This window comes from Lithobates pipiens, unplaced genomic scaffold, assembly GCF_037356315.1.
Source record: "Lithobates pipiens isolate NorthernLeopardFrog02 unplaced genomic scaffold, aLitPip1_a1.2 Scaffold_61, whole genome shotgun sequence".
Classification (NCBI taxonomy): domain Eukaryota; kingdom Metazoa; phylum Chordata; class Amphibia; order Anura; family Ranidae; genus Lithobates; species Lithobates pipiens.
In genome coordinates this window covers 1790820-1807839 of record NW_027507883.1, presented here as the reverse complement: position 1 = coordinate 1807839, position 17020 = coordinate 1790820, and the positions used below count along the sequence as shown (strand labels likewise).

General features: G+C 46.6%; 1 long non-coding RNA gene across 1 annotated transcript in view; it reads right to left on the bottom strand.

Annotated features, from left to right (window-relative positions):
• LOC143958290 (uncharacterized) overlaps window positions 1-16597 on the bottom strand; it is a 29231-nt gene extending 12634 nt beyond the window's left edge. Inside the window, exon 1 of the long non-coding RNA XR_013270124.1 lies at window positions 16482-16597. This is a non-coding gene — a long non-coding RNA (uncharacterized LOC143958290). The remainder of the gene's footprint in view (window positions 1-16481) is intronic.
• Window positions 16598-17020: the final 423 nt, after the last annotated feature.

Here is a 17020-nt window from a genome sequence, read left to right as displayed (position 1 = left end):
AAAAAACATACCCAGCAAACTACCTTCCTTCCTTAAATGGGAACAAGATTTGGGGCAAGACTTTTCAATTAAACAATGGATGGCTTCCCTACAAAGCATATATAGGGCCACTGCATGTGTTACACTATGGGAATTGGCACAAAAAATTGTTCAAAGACAATACCTGACTCCACATATCCTAGCAAAATTCAAGGGGAACTCGTCACCTAATTGCTGGAGAAATTGTACCCAATTGGGGACCCTATTTCATATTATGTGGGACTGCCCAAGCTTACATAACTACTGGCAGGCAATCTCCCATTTACTCACTTCCGTAACAGGTATTGTCCTTCAACTTTCACCAGAACTAGCCATTCTGAATATGAATTTACATACGATTCCCAAACAATATCGTAAAGTAGTAGCACATATACTTTTAGCTGCAAGACTATCTATAACTAGAAAATGGAAAACTGACTCTCTTCCTACTGTGACAGAAGTTATAGAATTAACCCAACTTCACCACTCCTACGAATTGTTATTTCCTAATGACAAATCCCTATATATTAAGGAATAGGGATGAGCCGAACACCCTCCGGTTCGGTTCGCACCAGAACTTTCGAACGGACCCCAAATTCGTACGAACGTTAGAACCCCATTGAAGTCTATGGGACTCGAACGTTCGAAATTAAAAGTGCTAATTTTAACGGCTAATATGCAAGATACTGTCCTAAAAAGGGTTTGGGGACCTGGCTCCTGCCCCAGGGGACATGGGTCAATGCAAGAAAAAATGTTTTAAAAACGGCCGTTTTGGCGGGAGCACTGATTTTAATGACGATTAAAGTGGAAAAAAAAAGTGAAATATTCCTTTAAATATGGTGCCTGGGGGGTGTCTGTAGTATGCCTGTGAAGTGCCACGTGTTTCCCGTGTTTAGAACAGTCCCTGCACAAAATGACATTTAACGGAAATAACGTCATTTAAAGCTGCTTGCGGTTTTAATGTTATATCTGGTTCCTGCAATATGGTTGAAAATCATTAAGAAAAATGGCATGGGTAGCCCTCCCTGCTCATTACCAGCCCCTTTGGGTCTTGTACGCATATTAAGGGGAACCCCGTACCCATATTTAAAAAAGTAAATGCGTGTGGCCCCCAGGCCCTATATACTCAGAACAGCAGTATACAGGCGGTGCAAACAAGACAGGGACTGTGTAGGTTTGTTGTGTTAAGTTGAATCTGTTTGTCATTTTCAACTGGTACATTTTTAAAGTGTAGCTCCAGTCAAAAAAAAACATTTTAAGCTTTTTGGAAAACATAGGGAAGGGTTATCACCCCTGTATAATTTGTTTTGTCGTCCATCTTTTTTCATCTCACTTGCTGTTGTCTCCTTCCGTTTGCAAGTAGGAGATGTTTGTAAGTTGGATGTTTGAAAGTAGGGGCCTGCCCTATATGCTCTGCAGAAATGACGGAACAAGGTGTTGGTTTTGCCACAACATTGTAAGCCCTCAAAGTGACTCTTGGTGGGCGCTGGAGCGCCCTGCTGTGAACGATTATATCAAGAATTGTAATTACATGCCATTGTTGAACAGTGGTAGAAAAATTTACCTTTGGTGTTTGTGGTGCTGGTGCCACAACACTATAAGTCCTCACAGTTACTCTGGGTGGGCACAGGAACGGGCCCTCCTGTGAAATATTATATCAAGAATTGTAATTACATGTCCCTGTTAAACAGGGGCAGAAAAATTGGGCCTTAGGCACTGGTGCTGGTGCCACGACACTGCAACCTCTCCCATATACTCTAGTTTTATTGCAGGAATTAGCCCTGCTGCAAAGCATTGCATCAAAAATTGTAATTAAACGCCCCTGTTAAACAGGGGCAGAAAAATTGGGCTGATGGCACTGGTGCTGGTGCCACGACACTGCAACCTCTCCCATATACTCTAGTTTTATTGCAGGAATTAGCCCTGCTGCAAAGCATTGCATCAAAAATTGTACTTAAATGCCCCTGTTAAACAGGGGCAGAAAAATTGGGCCTTAGGCACTGGTGCTGGTGCCACGACACTGTAACCTCTCCCATATACTCTTGTTTTATTGCAGGAATTAGCCTTGCTGCAAAGGATTGCATCAAAAATTGTACTTAAACGCCCCTGTTAAAGAGGGGCAGAAAAATTGGGCTGATGGCATCACCCAGAAACAGAACAACATATCATCGGAGGAGGAAGAGGATAGACAATCAACATAACAGGACAGTCACTCAGCATCAGCATAGGCAGCCTTGAAGGGATGTGATATTTCAAAAAAATTATTCGGTTACATCAGCTTCAGGTGCTTGGTAGCTGTGGGTGATCCAAGACTGATTCATCTTGATGAAGGTCAGTCGATCAACTGATTCGGTAGACAGCCGCACCCTGTGATCGGTAACAAAGCCACCAGCAGCACTGAAGGTGCGTTCCGAAAGAACGCTGGATGCAGGACAGGCCAGTAGCTCAATTGCATACTGTGCAAGCTCTGGCCAGTGATCCATCCTCAAGACCCAGTAAGCCAGAGGATTTTCGGTGGAAAAGGTGTCCAAGTCTGACCTTGCCCCTAGGTATTCCTGCACCATGTAAATCAGACGCTGGCGATGGTTGCTGGAACCGATCATACCTTGGGGCTGCGGACTAAAAAATTTTCTGAAAGCATCAGTCAGACGGCCACCTTCTTGTCCCTGTCGGAGGGCGGAGAGGAGGTTGGTGCCATTGTCGCAAACCACCAATCCTGGCTTAAGCTGGCGTGGCGTCAACCACCTCTCGGCCTGCCCCTGCAGAGCTGACAAAACATCTGCCCCAGTGTGGCTCCTGTCCCCCAAACAAACCAGCACAAGCACGGCATGGCATCGTTTTGCCTGCGTACTTGCGTAGCCCCTGGAACGCCTACGGAGCACCGCTGGTTCTGAGGACAGAACACTGGAAGAGGCCATGGAGGAAGAAGAAGAGGAGGGGGTGGAGGAGAGAGGTGTGTCACAACCAATAGTAGCATTTTGGAGGCGTGGTGGCGGAACAACCTCCAACACTACTGCACCTTGTCCTGCATCCTTCCCAGCTGCCAGAAGAGTGACCCAATGGGCCGTGAAAGACGGGTAACATCCCTGTCCATGCCTGCTGGACCATGAGTCAGCGGTAATATGCACCTTACCGCTGACCGCCCTGTCCAGCGAGGCAAGGACATTGCCTTCCACATGCCGGTAGAGAGCCGGAATCGCCTTCCGTGAGAAAAAGTGGCATTTGGGGACCTGCCACTGAGGAACCGCACATTGTACAAACTCACGGAAGGGGGCCAAGTCTACCAACTGAAAAGGCAGCAGTTGAAGTGCTAGCAATTTAGCCAAGCTAGCATTCAACCGCTGGGCATGTGGATGGCTGGGAGAGTGCCCGGAAGCACTTGGCTGTGACACACCTAATTCTACACCTTCATTCCTCTCAGAGCAGGTTTCAGAGAGGACTGAAGGTCTAGTGGGGTTGGAGATGCCTGCTAATGAGGAGCAAGGAGAGGGCTGCTTTGTTCTTTGGTGTGGGTCTTTGAGGTACGCTTGCCAACGAGCTGCATGGCAGGTCAACATATGTCTGGTCAAGCATGTGGTGCCCAAGCGGCTGATGTTTTGGCCACGCGAGATACGCTTGAGACATATGTTGCAAATAGCAGCGGTGCGATCTGATGCACTCGTCTCAAAAAAGGCCCACACCAAAGAACTTTTAGCATAACGCGCAGAGGCAGCGCCCTGCACAGGCGGAGCTCTGCGGTGTGATTCAGTCAGTGTGCTGCCCCTAAGCTGGCCCCCGGAGGGCATCCTGCCTCATTGGACATGTGCCTCCTCCTCCTCCTCTCTCCTACCAGGCACCCACGTGGAGTCAGTGCCCTCATCATCCCCTCCCTCTTCATCGCTGTAGCAAACCTGGCAGTATGCTGCAGCTTGTGGAACATGACTGCCAGATTGCTGTCCTTCTTAAGCATCCCCTCTCTCTGCATTCACGCTACTGCCTTCCTCTAGCTGAGTGTCATCATCAGAGGCTACAAAACACTGGGCATCCTCCTGGAGCATGTACCCAACACTGTGCTCAAAGAGTTCAGGAGACTCCTCAGGAGGACGTGGTGGGTCTAGGGAAGGAGTCACTGATGATGACATTGAGAGGAGGGAAGACAATGCGTTGGCAGCTGCTTTGCTAGTACCCTGAGACTGGGTGAGAGAGGATGAGGAGGATGAAGAGGGCTTGGTCATCCACTCTACCAAGTCGTTGGCATGTTGTGGCTCAACATGTCCAGCTGCCGAAAAGAAGGACAAGCGTGTCCCATGGCCACGTGCTGATGACAATGCACCGCGTCCATGACCAGCACTGTTGTCTCTAGACACAGAGCCTGCTTGCCCTCTTTTATCGGCTCGCGCCTGTCTGCCTCTCCTTGCTGGCCTTCCAGACATGGTAATGTCCTGAAGGGAGTTGGGTAAAAAAGCAGTTGGGTAGTGTATATTGTGCTAGAGGCACACAACACCCACTAACTCCTGCAGATGCCTTTATTATAGAACACCAGAGATAAAGGGGTATATACAGATGTATACTGTGCTGTGCTGGAGGCACACACAACTTCCAATAACTCCTGTAGATGGCAAGTGGGCTCAAATAGAGAAGAGCTATGTAGGTGGATATAGCGGTATGTACTGGGTACAGAGCACGCAGACAGCACGCACTAGCTCCTAACACTACTGACTGCAAGCTCTATTATAAAAGATAGATCACTAGCTATATAGGTGAGGTGAATATAGCGGTGTATACTGCGGTCAGGGCGCGCAGGCAACAACCACTACACAACATCAAGATCGAAAATCGTCTGAAAACGATCGGTGTGTACTGTGTTGAAGGTATACAGAACACCCACTAACTCCTGCAGATGCCTTTATTATAGAACACCAGAGATAAAGGGGTATATACAGATGTATACTGTGCTGTGCTGGAGGCACACACAACTTCCAATAACTCCTGCAGATGGCAAGTGGGCTCAAATAGAGAAGAGCTATGTAGGTGGTGTAATATTTGGGGGTTATTTTAGCTTAAAGGTAGAGCTTACCAGTGAGCTGAGTCCACGCCAGATATGCCGTTTTAAGGGCTTGTAGGCCCACTTTTATTAAAGAAAGAAAAGTCCGATAACAAAATAGTTGCCCACACAGGGGTTTCAGCTTTCCACAGCAATAATGTACGTAGAACCAAAAATACCAAGCCACCTGGCTCTCTTTAGCAGCACTGCTGCTCAGACTTCGGCTGCAGCCCTCTTGGCTCTTTAACAGAGTTCCTGTACACCCAGTACCTCAGCACTCTTTACTAGCTTCTTTTTTTCAGCCCACAAGCTTGGACCCTCTGTCTGCTCTGACAGACCGACCTGTGCAGACATGCTCACTTCTTCTCCCTTACTCGCCTGGACTCCTGGGGAGGGTGGAGCCCAGAACCATGGTGTTGGCTTTGTTTTAAGCCCAAGACCCACCTGTGCAATCATCCAGCCAGACTGCTGGCTGGTCCCAAAACCCGGTCCCAGGATTGGAGATTCCGTACTACCACATATCCCCCCCCTTTGTTTCGACCCAGAGGGCGGAACACCCAAGTTACTTTTGGCACCTCTGTGCCAGATACCATTTACAGAAGTACCCTCCTTTCCAACCTCGCTTCTCCCAACGGGGAACTCCACCCAATGCCTCCTTTGGTGTCTCCCTCTAAGCCTTACTGTCACTCTGCTATGAGCTTTGATGCAACCTTCCCAACTTTTCTTCCGAGTGCATATCCATAAGCACTTCCTCTCCTGAAATCTTAATGGGTTCCCGTTGGTCTTTCTACCAACCCTTCTGCCTCCACGCTTCAGGTTCCCAGGTTTCCCCAAAACTTTCTCAGCAGTACTGTTCTGAGACTGTAGGGGGCCTATTTCTATAGTGTTTAGAACGGAAACCCACCTCTTATTTCTGGTACCTGACTCAGCAGTCACTAATTGATTACCAGGTTTACCTGTACCTTTGGGCACCACATTATCATGTACCATTAACACATTATTTGGTTCATCATTGACAGACATATTCAAACCAACATTAGACCTCTCAATGTTGCACATGTCACCAATGCCTTTTTTTCCAACATTTGCTAGGGCAGAGTCTGCAGAGGGCACACATACCAGAGGGCCGCCATCACCCACAGGAACCTCACAGGACGCCACCTCCCCTGGGTTCACCCACTCTGCAGGCAGCTGTCCTACCACTTGACCCGTTCTGATGCTACCTGTATTTTTATCCACCGGAACAGGCCAGCTCTCGTCTGATCCACATACAATTTTTACCATGCTCCTTGTCCATTCCCCCGTCCCGAGAACCTTATTAGGTTTGTCACCTAAACCAACCATTGGACTGGGGACCCCAGTCTCTTTAACCACCTTTGTTTGAGCCCTGGTCAGGATCTCTGCTGCTTTCAGGTCCACACATGGCCCTTCCACCTCATGTGGTTTTTCTACTGGTGCAGTATACACGCCCTTCACCAACTGACCAGCACCACACTGGACCATAGCAGCAGAAATGCTTCCCATCTGGCTGTTAGGAGGTGTAACCACAGGCAATTTAGGCTTATTTTCAACTTCTCCAAGGTCTGTCTCAAATATTTCTTCTGGATCTAATCTAGCCGCATACGTAGCGGCAACTTTTAACAAAAGTAGCAAATATAGGAATAAACCATTCCTGTCCTGTTTTGCTTTGCTCTGTACAGCCTGCCATACAGTGCTCCACCTAGTGGTACTGCGCAGTACCAGACCATCAGACTGTGGAGGAGACACACTAGTATAGATTGGCTGTACCTCCCAAAGTTCAAGCATCTCTTTTAATGCTTTGGTTAATAACCAGGCCCTTGACTCCAGACCCAAGTCCTTCCTGGGGATTTTCATGACACTGGGGATGCAGAGAGACTCACTTGCTGAGACTTCAAAAGTTGCAACGGTTAACGGAACCTCCTCCCGGCTGGAGGTAAACACAGCCTGGTGCTCCACCAGAGCGCTGCCAATTGTTGGACTCATACCCAACTTCTCAGGCTCAGCATCAGTGAACTGCTCCAGAACATTACCAGTGACGTCACGTTGACACTCCATGTCAACCTCAGTTTTGTGGGTCACGGACAATGTCTCTGCTGTGCCCTTATTTGGTTCATCCTGCTCACCAGGGTTAACCCCTGCAGCAGCCACCGCGCCCTCAGGTACAGGCTGTTCTGCAGCCCCTCCTGCTGGCCCAGCAGAAACCGTGTCCACCTTATCTTTGTGCATAAAAGCCTTATCTATCAGGGAGATAAGATTTTTGCTCCAACTATCCCAATCTGTTGTATGTGCACTCCCTTCTGCGGTACTCCTCAGCACCGATCCATCTGCCCAAGGAGACACATAAGAACAGACTGGCTTAGTTGCAGACTCATAACACCAGTCATTGTAAATCACGTCAGACTGTGGTAGCACAGGTTGCAATACACCATATTCACCACCTTTCTCAGCTTGCATTTCATAAGCCTCACACACCTTTGCATTTTTCACAGGTTGTGTTAATCCACCATTTACCTGCACATTTTTAGTACTAGCAGCTTGCACTAACACATTACCATTACACGGTACAGTTCCATTCTGTCCCACCAGAGTGACATCGCAGTTGTCCAGGGCATCCTCTGACTCCAACACATGAAGTTCCCTGGAGATTCCTGTGGACAACTGTGCTGTCTTACCACCAGTTGCTACAGGCAACGGCCCATTTTTGATAACCCCAGGTTCTTTCAGAACAAAAGTTTTCCCAACAGCATTAAACTTTTCATTAACAGTAACACTTATAGCATTTTTAGCATTTGTAGGCTGTCCTAGCCCATGGTCAACTTGAGCCTGATAGTCATTAGACACAACACTTTTAGACATCAACACAGGTTCTATTTGGATTTTAACCCTTGCATTCCCACTATATAGGGAAAAGTCATTCTCAAGTGCACATTCAGTGGCCCCACTAACTGGGGTCACTCTCACATCGTCATGGACAGTCTCGTAACCAGTCCTTTTATACATGAAATCAGCAGTTCCAGCCATCATTTCATTAAAGACAGTCTTACCCACCGCAGTAGTTGGTGTCACCATCTTCATTTGAGTACGTCGTCTTATGCACCAGTCCTCTGCTGCACTTTTACTGGCCAACTCCTCCTGGTGGCCATGGGATGAAACCACAGCAGGCATCTCCCACCGTTTAGCACCCCCTGCAGGCACAACAGGAAACTTCTTGTTGCTAGGGGTGACTGCAAACATATTTTCACCGGAATCTGGGCCTACAGACAAAACTTTCTCAGCAACATTATCTCCAGCCGTATTCCACAACCTAGGGCAAGAAAACATGCCATGCCCCAGCTGGCCACATTTCAGGCATGGTACTGGACGATTTTTTCCAAAAGCGATTCTCTCCTGGTGATTCCCAGCTGGCCGGAATGCACAGGCCTCTTTGTGGGGACGCTGAACCAAACCTCTACTGCAGCTCCTTTCAGGCATAAATTTCACTCCGGTTGCCATGGGAGACCGCACTCTCCCAGCAGAACTTTGCTGGCTCTCTCCAACATGATAAATTGGCTCCTCCTTAAGCCACTTTCCACGATCCTTATTAGACATAGCCCATGGTACAGAGACAGCCCGACTGGCTTCCTTTGCGTTGCTATGGGCAACCACTCTCATCCTCAGCCTTTGATCAGCCTCTCTCCTTGCATATAGCATGGACTTCTCTCTGCTGGATCCAGTCTCATGCTGTGACACATTCACATCTTTCACAATAGCTGTTTTAACTGCAGCAGCTTTGCCAGGGGCAACAACAGTCCTCTTCCAGTTATGGACATCCAGCGGCTTTCCCCTTGCACTGAGGGTTGGCTTCCTTTCCTCTGTAGCTTGGTTCAGTGCTGCTAAATGCCGCTTGCACCAATCCACTGCAGATTCAAATGCTGGTGGACTCTCCAGAACAGCAGTCACCTGTGCACTCATTGCACCAGTGTTGCTAGGGACAACCCCAGCCCTTTTTCTCCTTGATAAACTCTGATCAGGTATGTATGGGGCTCGTTCAGGCGGTAACATCCCCTCCAACCACAGAGCTCTGTCTCTCATTTCAGCAAACCTGGCTTCTTTTAAGAGCTTTGACCGCCCCATACTTAGAGACTCCAGAGCAACTTTAAACAGTCCAGGAAAATGAAAGTGTCTCTTTTAAAGCAAGTTGCTTTTCTCTTCATGCAAGCTTTCCTCACCTGCACATTGCACACACTGATTGTGCTGTCTCATACACACAAACACAGTTCATTGCAAGAAAAAAAAAAAAAAAATGTTTGACTTTTCATTCACAGGTACACCACCTGCAACACGCAATGCCTTTTGCCTGGCTGCACTTCCACACACAGCCAATAGTTCCTGACTCGAACTTACTGTAGGGCAAGGACCCGGATTCCACCGTCTTGTGCCCGCATTCTCCACCACTTGTAATATTTGGGGGTTATTTTAGCTTAAAGGTAGAGCTTACCAGTGAGCTGAGTCCACGCCAGATATGCCGTTTTAAGGGCTTGTAGGCCCACTTTTATTAAAGAAAGAAAAGTCCGATAACAAAATAGTTGCCCACACAGGGGTTTCAGCTTTCCACAGCAATAATGTACGTAGAACCAAAAATACCAAGCCACCTGGCTCTCTTTAGCAGCACTGCTGCTCAGACTTCGGCTGCAGCCCTCTTGGCTCTTTAACAGAGTTCCTGTACACCCAGTACCTCAGCACTCTTTACTAGCTTCTTTTTTTCAGCCCACAAGCTTGGACCCTCTGTCTGCTCTGACAGACCGACCTGTGCAGACATGCTCACTTCTTCTCCCTTACTCGCCTGGACTCCTCGGGAGGGTGGAGCCCAGAACCATGGTGTTGGCTTTGTTTTAAGCCCAAGACCCACCTGTGCAATCATCCAGCCAGACTGCTGGCTGGTCCCAAAACCCGGTCCCAGGATTGGAGATTCCGTACTACCACAGTGGATATAGCGGTATGTACTGGGTACAGAGCACGCAGACAGCACGCACTAGCTCCTAACACTACTGACTGCAAGCTCTATTATAAAAGATAGATCACTAGCTATAAAGGTGAGGTGAATATAGCGGTGTGTACTGCGGTCAGGGCACACAGACAACAACCACTACACAACAGCAAGATCGAAAATCGGCCGAAAACGATCGGTGTGTACTGTGTTGAAGGTACACAGAACACCCACTGCTTCAGAAGCCAACACACTACACAAGGCCGCCACGCTGGCGGCCTTATATAGTGTGGGGCGTGCACTACACAGCCTGAGCTATGATTGGCCACAGGTATCCTGCCTGTGGCCAATCATGGCTCTCCTCGCTGCTGGCGCTGCGATTGGCCAAGCATGCGGGGTCACAGTGCATGCTTGGCCAATCATGAGCCAGCAATGCACTGCGCCATCGCAGTGCATTGTGGGCCGTGAGTGCCACACGAATTTGGCGCGAACGGACCAAAACGTTCGGACTTCGCCGAACGGGCGAACAGGCGATGTTCGACTCGAACGTATGTTCGACTCGAACACGAAGCTCATCCCTATTAAGGAACAACAACTATGGCAGTGTTTCTCAAATCCAGTCCTCAGGCCCCCCCAACAGGTCATGTTTTCAGGATTTCCCTCAGATGAAACGGCTGTGGTAATTGCTAAGGCAGTGAAACTGATCAAATCACCTGTGAAAAATAACGGAAAACCTGAAAACATGACCTGTTGGGGGGGCCTGAGGACTGGATTTGAGAAACACTGAACTATGGGAACCTTGGAGTACATGGTACAAAAATTACACTTCCACTATTTAGATAATGCTGATTCTTTAATCATATAGAAGAAAGAACTCCTGTGCGTTTTAATATTTTTTGGATGGCTTTAAAAATAATTTCATAACAAAATGACAAATATATCACATGTCTGTTTATCTGAATTGAGCTGCGGAGTAAGAATAGATCTTTATTTTCCTTCATAAAAGATAACTACTGTGTTTGAATTTCCTTTAGGATGTTGGCCTAGGTACTCCAGGACACAGATAGATCCCTGTGAGGGGTGTCTTGGGGTCCAGAAGTGGCCTTTATCCATATCGCTATTTATAAGTCTTACAATAATTATATTACGGACTTTATTATACAAGTTCTAAGAGACTTACTCTTGTTCGAGTCCCTTTATGACTATGAATATTAGATACTTGGGAATACAACTTTATTCTTTATTGTGGACTATTTGTTTCTATGCTATATTGTGCTGAGAAAACCCTGTCACTACATTATACTGTTATGTTACTTTTATTACTATATATTATTTTTTTTGTTTTGTATCCCTTGTTGTAACCAACTCTGCTAAAAATCTCAATAAAAACATTTGAAAAGAAATGTAAGATGGTCTTCCAACAGCCGCCCTTTACTTCCAGAGAGCGGGGGCTCTCTGTAGACTTTCCCAAGAGGGATCAGACTGAAATCCCTGCTCTCTTTCTTATTCCTAACTCCATCCAGCAATATTTTTGGGTCCACAAAATTCAGTGGGTAAACCCAAGCAATGAGTTCTGATTAAAGCTCATAACTCAGGCAGTTGATTGAGCTATATACTTTTTCATTCCTAACGCAGTCAAGCAATATTTTTGGGTCCACAAAATTCAGTGATGAACCCAAGCAATGAGTTATGATTAAAGCTCATAACTCTGACACTGCTTCTATAGCATGTTAGACAATTTATTTTATCATCCTTAACCACTTAAGGACCGCTGCATGGCAATGTATGTCGGTGCAATGGCACCGACAGGCGCAAGGGCAGCACAGTGGTGTAGTGGTTAGCACTCTCACCTAGCAGTAAGAAGGGTCACTGGTTCAAATCCCAACCACAACACTACCTGCCTGGAGTTTGCATGTTCTCCCTGTGCCTGTGTGGGTTTCCTCCGGGTACTCCAGTTTCCTACCACAATCCAAAGACATGCAGGTAGGTAAATTGGCTCTAGTATATGCATGGGGACCTTGGATTGTGGGCTACTTGAGGGTAGGGACCAATGTAAGTGTGCAATGTACAGGAATAGGGACAATTGTAGACACTCACTCAGATTAAACTGGATGGACTGGTGTCTTTTTTCAACCTAACTAACTATGAAACTATGAAACCACGTAGCCTTCCAGCAGATGGGGGGTCCGATCGTACCCCCCTCCCACTGGATGTGGCGGTCCGTTCCGCTTCAGGAGCGATCCGGGATGAGGGGATGGCCCCCGCTGTGTATAGTAAACACAGGCAGGCAGGGAGGAAGTGATGTCATTCTCCTCGGGGCGGTCTTATTGACCAGACTACGAGGAGAACAGTGAAAGTAAGTGTGCACCAACACTACACTGACATGTAGGCACACAGATCCCCCCTCCCCCTCCCAGTCACAGTGTCACTGATTGCAGTGATCATTTATTTATTGATCACTGCATTTAGTGTCAGTTGTGACAGTAAAAACTGTCAGGGCAGTTAATGTTAGGTCCAGGGTAGCCCCCTACCCCCCCAATAAAGGTTTAACCCCCTGATTGCCCCTAGAGTTAACCCTTTCACCCCCTTTTGCCAGTGTCACTAAGCGATCGTTTTTCTGATCGCTGCATTAGTGTCACTGGTGCTGCTAAGTAGCTAGTTTTTTTTTAGGTTCACCGCCAGGTTTTTATAGTGCTAGGTACCCCGATATACTACCCAATAACGGTTTTAACCCCCTGATTGCCCCTAGTTAACCCTTTCACCCCCTTTTACCAGTATCACTAAGCAATAGTTTTTCTGATTGCTGCATTAGTGTCACTGGTGCCGTTAGGTAGCTAGTTATTTTTTTAGGTTCACCGCCAGGTTTTTATAGTGCTAGGTACCCCGATATACTACCCAATAATAGTTTTAGCCCCCTGATTGCCCCTAGTTAACCCTTTCACCAGCGATCACCGTATAAGTGTCACTGGTGACGCTGGTTAGCCAGTTAGTTATTTAGGTTCCCTGTCATGTTTTTATATAGCGCAAGGGACCCCCATATACTACCTAATAAAGATTTTAACCCCCTGATTGCCGCTAGTTAACCCTTTCACCAGTGATCACCGTATAAGTGTTATGGGTGACTCTGGTTAGTTAGTTTGCTTTTTATAGCATCAGGGCACCCACCATTTATTACCCAATAAAGGTTTAAGCCCCTGATCACCCGGCGGGTGATATCAATTAGGTTTTAGGGTCAGGGTCTGCGTCACCCCAGGCAGCGCTAGGTTAGTGCCAGTACCGCTAACACCCACGCGCAAAGCATAAACCTCCCGTAGTGGTATAGAATCTGAACAGATCAATATCTGACTGATCAGATTTATACTAGCGTCCCCAGCAGTTTAGGGTTCCAAAAAAACGCATTGTTAGTGGGATCAGCCCAGATACCTGCTAGCACCTGCGTTTTGCCCCTCCGCCCAGCCCACCCAAGTGCAGTATCGATCGATCACTGTCACTTACAAAACACTAAACACATAACTGCAGCGTTCGCAGAGTCAGGCCTGATCCCTGCGATTGCTAACAGTTTTTTTTGGTAGCGTTTTATATTTAAATCCGGAAGGCAGTGCTTGGATTCAGGGTCCCGTACGGGGCTAGGCTCCCAAAAAGTCCCACATATGTGGTATCCCCGTACTCAGGAGAAGCAGCAGAATATATATTTGGGGTGCAATTTCACATATAACTATGGCATGTGTATGCAATATATCATTTAGTGACAACTTTTTGTAAACTTTTTTTTTTGTGTCATTATTCAATCACTTGGGACAAAAAAAAAATATTCAATGGGCTCAACATGCCCCTCAGCAATTTCCTTGGGGTGTCTACTTTCCAAAATGGTGTCATTTGGGGGGGTTTTGTGTTATTTTGGCATTTTATAGCCTTCGAAACTGTGATAGGTAGTGAGGAGTGAAATCAAAAATTTGCACCCTTAGAAATCCTGAAGGCAGTGATTGGTTTTCGGGGTGCCGTACGCGGCTAGACTCCCAAAAAGTCCCACATATGTGGTATCCCTGTACTCAGGAGAAGCAGCAGAATATATGTTGGGGTGCAATTCCACATATAACTATGGCATGTGTGAGCAATATATCATTTAGTGACAACTTTTTGTAAACTTTTTTTTTTTTGTGTCAATATTCAATCACTTGGGACAAAAAAAAAATATTCAATGGGCTCAACATGCCCCTCAGCAATTTCCTTGGGGTGTCTACTTTCCAAAATGGGGTAATTTGGGGGGGTTTGTACTGCCCTGCCATTTTAGCACCTCAAGAAATGAGATAGGCAGTCATAAATTAAAAGCTGTGTAAATTCCAGAAAATGTACTCTAGTTTGTAGACGCTATAACTTTTGCGCAAACCAATAAATATACGCTTATTGACATTTTTTTTACTAAAGACATGTGGCTGAATAAATTTTGCTCTAAATGTATGACTAAAATTTAGTTTATTCGATTTTTCTTATAACAAAAAGTAGAAAATATATTTTTTTCTCGAAATGTTTGGTCTTTTTCCATTTATAGCGCAAAAAATTAAAATTCGCAGAGGCAATCAAATACCATCAAAAGAAAGCTCTATTTGTGGGAAGAAAAGGACGCAAAGTTCGTTTGGGTACAACATTGCATGACCGCGTAATTACCAGTTAAAGCAGTGCAGTGCGAAATTGTAAAAAGATCTCTGGTCCTTAGGCTGACATTTGGTCCGGGGCTGAAGTGGTTAATGAGTTTTATGTAGGTACCCACCATCTGCTAATGCTGCAGGAGCAGAAAATGGATTCCATCTTGCTTGAAGAGATCATGGCTTGCCATCTTGCTTGAAGAGATCATGGCTTGCCATCTTGCTTGAAGATTTAATGGCTTCCCATCTTGCTTGAAGATTTAATGGCTTCCCATCTTGCTTGAAGATTTAATGGCTTCCCATCTTGCTTGAAGTTTTTATGGCTTCCCATCTTGCTTGAAGATTTCATGGCTTCCCATCTTACTTGAAGATTTCATGGCTACAGTGAGCTTGGGAGGGGGTCCTGTCTAAAGCCTAGCTGCAAGAAATGGGCAGCAAAAAATCTATGTGCATTGCGCCTGAACACTGCTGTTGATTGAGCTACCGTATATACTCGAGTATAGGCCGACCCGAATATAAGCCGAGGCCCCCAATTTACCCCCAAAAAACTGGAAAAAATTATTGACTCGTGTATAAGCCGAGGGTGAGACATGCCTGTCCATCCCTGTGTGTCCGTCCATCCCTGTGGGTCCATCCATCCCTGTGTGTGTCCATGCATCCGTGTGTGTGTGTGTCCATGCATCCGTGTGTGTGTGTGTCCATGCATCCGTGTGTGTGTGTGTGTGTGTGTCCATGCATCCGTGTGGGTGTGTGTGTGTGTGTGTGTGTGTGTGTCCATGCATCCGTGTGTGTGTGTGTGTCCATGCATCCGTGTGTGTGTGTGTGTGTGTGTGTGTGTGTCTCCATGCATCTGTGTGTGTGTGTGTCCATCCATCCCTGTGTGTGTGTGTGTGTGTGTGTGTGTGTGCATGCATCCGTGTGTGTGTGTGTGTGTGTGTGTGTGTCCGTGCAGCCTACCTGTGTCCAGCCTGCCTGTGTCCGTCCAGCCTGTGTCCGTCCAGCCTGTGTCCGTCCAGCCTGTGTCCGTCCAGCCTGCGTCCGGTCCGGCCCGTCCCGTCCCGGCCCGTCCCGTCCCGGCCCGTCCCGAGCCGAGCCTCCGTCCTTCAGCTCTTCGTCGGCGGCCATTCTAGGATTCAAAAGCCGCGCCTCCGTCGGTGATAGGCGGAACACTCAATTTCCCACTGACTGCTGGGAAATTGAGTGTTCCGCCTATCGGATGTCCGTGATAGGCGGAACACTCAATTTCCCAGCAGTCAGTGGTCCGCCTATCATGGACGTCCGCTCATCCTCATACTACGGACGAGGATGAGAGGATGTCCGTGATAGGCGGAACACAGACTGCTGGGAAATTCAGTGTTCCGCCTATCACCGACGGAGGCGCGGCCTTTGAATCCTAGAATGGCCGCTGTCTGTCTGCTCGACACGCTGATCGGGCAGACAGACAGCGATGACTCGAGTATAAGCCGAGGGGGGCACTTTCAGCCTCAAAAAAGAGGCTGAAAATCTCGGCTTATACTCGAGTATATACGGTATATACTTTTTCATTCCTAACTCAGTCTAGCAATATTTTTGAGTCCACAAAATTGAGTGGTTAACCCAAGCAATGAGTTATGATTAAAGCTCATAACTCAGGCAGTTGATTGGAGCTATATACTTTTTCATTCCTAACTCAGTCTAGAAATATATTTGGGTCCACAAAATTCAGTGGCTAAACCCAAACAATGAGTTATGATTAAAGCTCATAACTGCTTCTATAGCATGTTAGAAAATGTATTTTATCATCATCCATGATTTTTATGTAGGTACCCACCATCTGCTAATGCTGCAGAAGCAGAAAAGGGATTCCGTCTTGCTTGGAGTGTGCCTGGCTTCCCATCTTGCTTTGAGAGATCATAGCTTCCCATCTTGCTTGAAGATTTCATCGCTTATCAAACAGTCATGAAAAAGAGAAAATTTACAATGGCATTATGCTTACGTATCCAGAGATAATGAAATCTGAGGTTTGGGTTAAAAATACACAATCGAAACCATGGCACGATATACATTTTTTTTACTGTTAACCTAAAATGCTTACTTCATGGTTAAACCTGGCTTAACCCTTTCAGGACTAAGCCTATTTTTGGCATTTGGTGTTTACAAGTTAAAATCCATATTTTTTGCTAGAAAATTACTTGGAACCCCCAAACATTATATATATATATATATATTTTTTTTAACAGAGACTCTAGAGAATAAAACGGCGATTGTTGCAATATTTTATGTCACACGGTATTTGCGCAGCGGTGTTTTAAATGCAACTTTTTGGGAAAAGGGACACTTTCATGAATAATAAAAAAAAAAACAGTAAAA